This window comes from Eurosta solidaginis, chromosome 4 (assembly GCF_040869045.1).
Source record: "Eurosta solidaginis isolate ZX-2024a chromosome 4, ASM4086904v1, whole genome shotgun sequence".
NCBI lineage: Eukaryota > Metazoa > Arthropoda > Insecta > Diptera > Tephritidae > Eurosta > Eurosta solidaginis.
Window position 1 is genome coordinate 189,898,254 of NC_090322.1, and position 9,244 is coordinate 189,907,497.

The following is a 9,244-nucleotide window of genomic DNA, read 5'->3' on the forward strand; positions in this document are numbered from 1 at the left end:
CGAAAAAGTACCTAAAAGGGTCCCAAAAATTCAAAATAATCCCTAAATGATCACGAAATACCCCAACGTTACTTGAAGTGGTTCCCAAATAGGAAATGATCACAAGTCCAAAAATCTGTACAAAATGATCCCGGAAATAATATCTGCAAATCCCTGAGAATATCCGATTAGGACGTTGTATGATTTTTCTGGTTTAAACTTTGAGGAATAACAATTATTTGCAAGTTTGTTAATATCATATTGTTAAATTTAATTTTTAATTACCAAAACTTATTTTGGTGGCAAAATTATAATTAAAAAAAAACTCTTTGGCAATAAATCGCATTAAACGATCTCAGTGATAGTGCGGAAACATTTGAGGATAAAAAACGAAACCAATAAAAAAATAAACATATCTCAATGATAAAGTCCATTTCCTCTGCTTGTAAATTGATTTGTTGTCCATGATAATTTGAATTACTTTTTCTGGTCAACCTTTAAATGCAATCTTTGCTGAAAACTCATTTTTAGATCCCGCCAATTCATTTGAAAAGAAAACCTTTAAAGTAGTACGCGTTGTTTCCTATGAATGCTAACACGATTTCTTGCTGGGTGTTATTACATAACAACAAAAACATACATACATACACTGAAAGAAAAAGACTGGTAAAATTAACCGAAATACGGGTCAATTCAATTTTTATCCATCGCAACAAGATGTTGAATCAACTGCGCACAAATCGTTGATTCGTAATTGACCGTTTTAGTAGTCAAATGACCAAAAAAAAATTTATTGTGACAGCTTTGTACGAAAGTACCTATGTTGCGGCATTTGCAAGGCAGATGCGTTTTCACTGAGATCTTTTCATGGCATAAATACACTCGGAGTGCTTGCCGAACAGTGCCGATTGGCGACCCCGCTTAGGAATATTTTCTTCTAATAGAAAAACCTTATTTATAAAATTTTTATGTTGCTTTACCCGTGGTGTGAACCCAGGGTCTTCGGTGTGGTAGGCGGAGCACGCTACCATCACACCACGGCGGACGCCATACGCATACGTAAATATGTGCATACATATAGTACACAGCATACATAAGTACAAAGTACAGAGCGCAGTGAGCGTAAAATTCTCTTTGAAATTTACTCATGTATTGACTGTTGTTCGCCGTTGAAATGACCAGTGATATCAGTTGTGTTAACAAAAAAAATCAGTTACATTGATTAGGAATCTGTTAATTTTACAGAATTTTGTTAACTTAAGAGCGACAGTTTCTCTTCTGTTGAAATGACTAAACTAGTTTTTTCGCTTGTCAAAGAACTTGGTCGAATTAACCATAATTCGATCAATTTCACCGAATTTCCGTTAAGTCAAGAACAACAGAACCGATTTGTTGATTTTACTAGCACAATTTCTTTCAGTGTACACATAATATAAACATATGTACTTATTTTTGCGCACCAACAGCACATTTTATGCATACAAGGGCTTAAAATTTCATTAAATTTCTATTTCAAATATGTTTTATTTTTCTTTTTCGTATAAACATACATATGTACATTTGTCAAATCCTATGCAAATAAATTAGTGTATATGACTAGTGTCACATAAAAATTTGTTCCGGCTTAGCGATATAAATCCCAAACTAATGCCATGATTTGGAATAACTCATATTTGTTAGCTTAAGTGAAGGGCTATGTGTCTTTTTGGTATGCTGATCAGATTGTAGCGCAATTGTTGTAAGAAAAGTATAATAAACAGCTTTGTCAATAAAGCTTACAGTGACAATGTATGTATATACAATATCATCGTTTTTGTTTTACGATTGTCATATTGGAGTACGACATGATTTTGATATGTCGAGTTACATACGAGAAAAAGGCTCGAGTACCGAAGTTCGATGTGTATGTTAATACATCGCCTAGAAAACTAATGCTAGGAAGTTAATTAGTGCTTGCAAAGGGGTCGAATTGAAGAACAACAGAGGTAACTTAACCAGGAACAAATAATTTTTGGCCTTTTTAGAAGAGTTTGATCGGCTTCTCATTTGTAACAACTGATACTAGCAAGTTTTTGTTTTATTATCGGGATATTACAATAAGCAGACTATTGTCGATTTATCGGTGTATTATCGGCTTGCTATTGTCAAGTTATCGTTTTTGTTTTTTTTTTTATCGACTAGTTGCAGGACGGGTTACAGATGTATCACCGATTTTATATCGAAGTTTCACAAATTCGTAACACTCCGATAGGAAATCGATAACTTTTCGGTATAAAACCGAGAATGGTTTTATCATAAATCTATAATTTTTAGCTTCTCGATAATATTGTGACGAATATCAGAATCACTAAGCTGTTAGTTAATAATCACGCAACAACAAAAACATGAAGCAGCCACTCTTATGTACAAGACAACGAAGAGATACCTCACACACACAGATGTAGTCGTCAGCCGAAGTAGTTACTCACACATACACACGCATATAGCTATGGGAGAGGCGTGGACTACAGATATATATGTATATAGCAGGTAACTAACCAAGCATGAACAAAAACTGTTCACGAAATTACTAGACTTTAGAGGAAAGAGGAGACCGAGAGTATAAAAGCAGCGCAGAGTAATAACGACTCAGTTTTGATTTAAACCCGCTATTGGTTGTGAAGTATAATTGTGAAGTACTACTCCCAAAGTAATCTAAATAAAGCCCAGTTTACAGTACTGGATATTGGAGTGATTTATTCAACAGTTAAGCTATTCGAATGTTAGCAGAAGGTGCGTAATAAGCAGGATTTCCGTAAATTCGTTATAATATATTGATAACTTTTTGATAACATACCGATAACTTTTTGGTAACATTTGATAATGTGTCAATTACTTTTCGATAAATAGTCAATAAATTTTCTGTAATAGATCTATAACTTTTCAATAACAAATCAATAACTCGTCGTAAAAGAGTTGCTATCTCAATTATAAACTTTCCTATCTATAGGAATAATATTATTCATCGCAACCTCAATATTTCAGCCTCCTTCGGTTCCTCCTATGACGCGAACGAATTAGAGCGAAATAAAATTATGGCAGATGCGAATATAGCTCAGCGCATAAAACACCACTCACTGCCTTGTCTACGTCACTGTGTTATGTGGTAGTAGATAAAGGGGAAACCTCCACAGAGTAGGGAAAAAGACCTCCGGGTATATTTATTCTAGCAGACTCTCTCTTGTTAGGATGTACAAGAAGGCAAACCACTTCATCCTTCTTATTAATTAATGAATTAAATTCGAAAGTTCTCGCGCTTTTCATTTATTCATTTATGTTAGGCACACTCCATACAGGAGCAGACTACAGATGGCCAGCACAATTCAGGGTTTCCTTCTAGCCATCCATATACACTTCAGTTGTAACCATGTAGCCTAAGAGCTCTGCGTGGCCGTTGCTGGGGACACTGCTTAATCTTAAAATAGTTCGATACAATAGCAAGCGGGGTCCATTCGTTAGAGGATATTGATGGCAATTTGTGAATGACAATATCAAGGTCAAGCACTCCCAAACTACCCTCGATTGCAGCATAGTTAAGGTCACCGCTGCGATAGCCGCTTAACTATCCTGGTATTCGATGTTAAATTATCTAACCGAGTTAGCATTCGGGCGTGTGAAAAAGTTGCTCTTACCGTAAGATATCAGTAACAAATCAAACCACCCTTGTGTTAAGTATTCATATCACGCACGCACACATACAAATATTGGGCGATATGGATGACCTTTTTTTGTCGTACACATAATAAGTATCTTCGCACGTACAGTTTGCGGAGTTGGTCTTGCGCTAAAATATTGAATTCTGCTTGCTGTAGCTTGCTCAATTTGTATCATTTAGTTGTTACTGTCTTTTATACCTCATTTTATTGCCATATGTGTTTTTGATTTGCATATTTTTACGAATGCTTGAGCTGTGATTTTGTCGATTGCCTGCAAATTGAATTTTCTATTTTCGTTTTGAGTGCTATCAATGATTCTTGTAATAAAATCTTTTAAGAGCCCCACATATACAACAAACAATCATTTATAACAAATACGATAGTCACATAAACTTTGTCTGTGCCGACAAAAAGTTTTTTATCTCTGTAGCGAACTCATTAAAAAACTTTTTAAGGAAATACATTTTTGCCGATTCCGCCTCTTACACACACACGCACAACCAAACATACATATTGACATCTGCTGCTCTTATACACCCACAATTGGCTTAATAAAACGAAAAACTATTTTTGCATAAATTTGCAACAGTAAGTAGGAATGCTTCTATATCTGGCTATAACGTTAACTCGAGTGATGTCACAAATATGCGGTCAGTCATCTTGAGCATGTTCATGTTAGAGTGTGCCATTCTCATGCCCCTTACCTCGCTTACGAAATACAATTATGATTGTTGTTGTAGCTCTTTGCAACATTTGGACGTTTTTGGCATATATTATACAAATGTTGCAAGGGTATTGCAGAGTTCATTGGTTGACAACTAGCGGTAGCCCACTCAACAAAATTTCCATACAATTTTAGATATTTACTCAGTTGTGTGGGTAAGTTATATTTTATTAGGAAGTAGATGTGCTCCCTCAAAAATGTTGTCTTTAGGAGATGACATTAGTAAATTTGAACAAGTAAGAAGGGCTAAATACGGAAAGAAGTCAACGCTGCATACATACAGTGGTGATATTTGATATGCGATATTTCACATATCATTTGATATGCGATATATCACATGTTATGTATGTGATGTGCGATATGAGATTTTCGATGTTAGATAAGTGACATATATATGATGTGATAATTTCTGAAGAAGTGTTCCGAAATTTTTTAGACGATATGTGAAAGTGATGAACGGATTATACACACACATAATCCTCTCAATAAAAGCTCCACTACTTACTGAGCTAAGACTAAGTATATTAGATTAGGTCGTCGGTCTTTTTTGACCGGCCAATTCAACCTAACCTAGGTTGAGAAAGCCTACATTGGACTTAGCACACTTCCATTCAGTGAGACTTGCCTTTATTCACTATGAACACTTTCAAATAGTATTGGGACTTCACTTTCCTACTTTAAGCTATCAACCGAACCTCCGCCAGTGATCTGTGTTGCTTTGGTCGATGTCATGGCATTGAAAAAAGGGGTGGTGAATCAACTCGTTTTCTTTACTAACTCACGCATTCTTTCCTATCCAAACATGGTCATGAGCACCTTTGTACTTAGAAATCATCACTTTGTGTTCAAAGCAAGGTCGTTTCCCACAACAATCTTTTTTTCTATATTCCACTGAATATCACCCAAAGGTAGTCCTACAGAGCTACCCACCTCGTTTGCATCCATTTCTTATCTCCTTACTTCTCTTTGGCAGAACGAGTTTCGACCACTCCGGTAGGAAGATTAATAGTTTGGTTACTGGAACTGTAGTTATGTGAAGCGACCCAGCCTCTTTTTGGATATCATATACCACTACATAGTCCGGATAAGCAATACTTCGGGTATAATTTAGCGATATATATTTGTTTGACTTTTTAGTCCTTCATGTATATTGAAGCTACCATTGTCTAAGCCCTCTTTTCATTCTTTTTCGGAAGTAAGTCATCATCTGGAAATCATCAACTGACATGATAAAGTCCGTACGTTGTAGCACCTTTATTGAAAGACCTTCCATACACTGAACGTGGCCAGAGTGTTAACGCCTTCGCTGTTGGCTAATTTTTATATACTGCTTTCTCCTTTACCGTATAACCCTTTATTCCTGTAAGGGATAAGCTGTGGGCTGGGCGTGACATGAGTGTGTGATTTTTAAGACGTCACATGAGATGTCTGATATCTTATGTGTAAAAACGTTAGTGGAATATCAAGTGTCTTGCCGTAATCAGGCTAAGCAAATAGCGCTTCGAAACGAAGTTTCTTATATTTGAGTTTTATTCCAAAGGCCCCTCACAAATGCTGAAGTCATTCGTTTGTGCAAAAAAAAAATACATCATAGAGAGCTTCAGTGCAGCCATTCCGTCATCTAAGCCATTTCCTTAATAAAGTACCACAAAGTTTTGAGATTTGACCACCATTATTGATGATAAGCACGGTAAATGTACCGCGGAGTATGTTTTGATGGCATGCACTAGGAATGTCAGCAACCTAAGTGCTTTAGAAGAAATCTTATAGACTAGCAAAGGCATGAAGACTGCCAAGTAAAATCAAACAAGAGTGAATATTGTGTGGGATTTCTGATGCTCATCGGCGCATGTTGATGGCACCATAAACAGAAATAGACAAAGGTATGGTATCCTGCCCATTAAAAATATTTAAAAAAAATGGCATTTTCGCACAGGCAGCCGAGAAATGGTGATATTCCAGGCGGGCGGACAAACGTTATGCTACATCTAATATGTTAAATATGGTATAAGTTACGTCGTGTGTGATATTTCATATATGACATGTCATGTGTGATATATCACGTTGTAGTCATCTTGCAAGATGTGTGAATGCAATAAATGTTAAAATGTCTATTCTACCAGGAAGGCGACGAAGTGTGATATATCATATGTGACATATCATAAGTATATAATATTACCGGCTGATTAGCTTTAACTAAGGTTTCTATTTGAAAACGATCCATCTAAGGAAATGGCCGAAATCTGACCTGAATAGCTTCCAAACAGGCCTTCCGCAACATAAATTGGGTGTATCAACGGCTCTAATAGAGAGCATTATCTCACCGCGATTTTCCAAACATATGGGATACATGAAATTTGCCATGCACATGAATGAAATTATGCACAAAAATTTGTGACTGTTTTCACTATACCCTACCCGGTGGGTGCGTTCCGTTATCAAAGATAAATACACAAGCATATGCTTTAGTTGTAATACCGTTAGATAGTTGTTGCCTGGTTGTTTGTTGATAAATGTGTACATTAGCCATATGTTGATGTGCTTTCAATTCACCAGCACACACACACACACACATGTCTCATGTGCACACAATATTTTAGTAATATTTTAGAATGTTTTTGTTTTCTTGTTGTTATGTAACCACAACACACAGATAATCCCAATTTATTCGTTCAACAGGTTGCGAACGAGGTCCTTGTAAATGCTTGCACTTGTTATGCCAACGGTCGCTGTACATCATTGTGGTAATTTTGCAATGTATAACAATTATACTAAATTTACTATTAATAGTATAGTGAAAAGATATAGCTTTTTGGATGGTAAATTGGTATTTATAATTGTAGCTATGTATGATGGTTATTAATGTATGAATAAGGTATACATACTTTGTATTGGGAATAATGGTTTTACACAAAATTTATTTCTCTGGCGGAGTTTGCCTATGCTCGTAGGTATTTACTGTGAGTATTACATGTAACGATGTAACATGAGCAAGGCAAAAGTGATGTTGTCCTTGGAAATATTGTTAATCTTGTTATTTATTTTGTTTATGGTTAAAGGAATAAAAGGTTAATTCGATTTGTCAAAATGGTGCTTACAAAATTTTGGGGACAAAATTTATCGGACTTTATTGCGAAGTTTTATATGTATACTAGCAGACCCGTCAGACGTTGTTCTGCCCTAAATTTGGCCTATCTGCATACTCTTTAATAAGCTTTTTCCGTCTATCTCTGCCCTACCCCTCTACACTTTTTCCTAATCTTTTTATTCACTCCTCCCTCCGTCTTTTTCGCTTCATCTCCATCTTCGTCTCATTCTATCTCTTTATCAGCCTCCTTCTCTCTATTCTTTTCTCTCATGTTTTTCTCCTTCTTCTTCATCTCTTATTGCCAGGCCCAGAGGGTGGTATGTATTTTGTTCCATTCCCATTCCGTGTCTCAGTCCCAGTCACACTCCGAGTCTCAGTCTCAGTCCCAGTCCTAGTCCTAATCCCAGTCCCAGTCTGTCTCTGGTATACTTCCCGGAAAAAATCATCGTAAATACTAATATAGGCAAATTTATATACCAAATTTCGGTCAAATCGAATAGGACGTGCAAATAGGTATGTGGGTATTATTAGTTCATGTCTTTATTTCGGCTTCGCATGCATATTTATCAGATTTGCCAGGCTGATGCGACTAAATCGAATATCACAATGAACTTTAGAGCTTTCAGCAACAGCTTTCATTTGATATCCATAATACACACACATTCTAGGGGTATCCGGGTCCATGTTTTGGCCTATATCTCGAGACCGTAGTCACTCAGCGGTGTAAAAATTACTCTGTATTATAGCACACTTCAACAGCTTCAATTTGATACCCATAATGTAAAAACACATTCTATGTGTATCCGGGTCCACGTTCTGGGCTATATCTCGAGACCCTAGCCTCCCAGTTGCACGAAAATTATCCTGTACTATAGCACTCATCAACAGCTTTCATTTGATATCCATATTGTATAAACACATTCTAGGGGTACCCGGGTCCACGTTTTGGCCTATATCTCGAGACCCTAGTCACCCAGGGGTATGAAAATTATCCTGTACTCTAGCACTCATCAACAGCTTTTATTTTTTTTTTCTCGGACGTTGTGGCAGCGCACTGCCCTCAAGTGGCCCGATGAAACCAGGCTAATCCTGTTTTGTTTTTTTTTTTTTTTTGTATCCTAATTCTTATTTATGTGTTACTTATAATTTTTTTTGTTACCGAGGCTTTGAGAGGTGAGAGGCAGTGGCTTCTTAAGCGCCGAGATCTAAAACCGCTCAACTACAGAGAAACTCATGAGCTGAGAAATATATATTCACAAAATACAATAGACTAAAAGTATAAATATAATTTTTTAATTATTAAGAGAAGATAGAACCGTCTTTTTTATGGCAAAGAGCGAGTCCGAAACATCAATTATTCTCGAGTGAAAGTTATAATCTTACCACAAAGGTTCACAGAAAAGGTTCGTGTAGTTGGAAATTGCTTCTGCATTGTTTAAGAATTATAGGTTTATAATGCCTTGAAACTCGGCATGGAACATTCAAGTTTACTTCGTTCAATAGAAATGGGCTTGAAATCGATCCATTTAAAAGTCTAGCCATAAATAGTACAACTAGCATTTCTCTACGACTTGCAAGGGTAGGAAGATTTATTAGTTTTAATGTATTAGTGTAAGGAGGAAAATTTCTAAAGGCGAAAAGTAAAAACTGTTTTTGAATTGATTCTAGTCTATCCACATGAACTTGATAACGCGGATTCCAAATTATCGATCCATATTCTAATATCGGCCTCACCAATGATGTAAAAGGGTTTTTGTA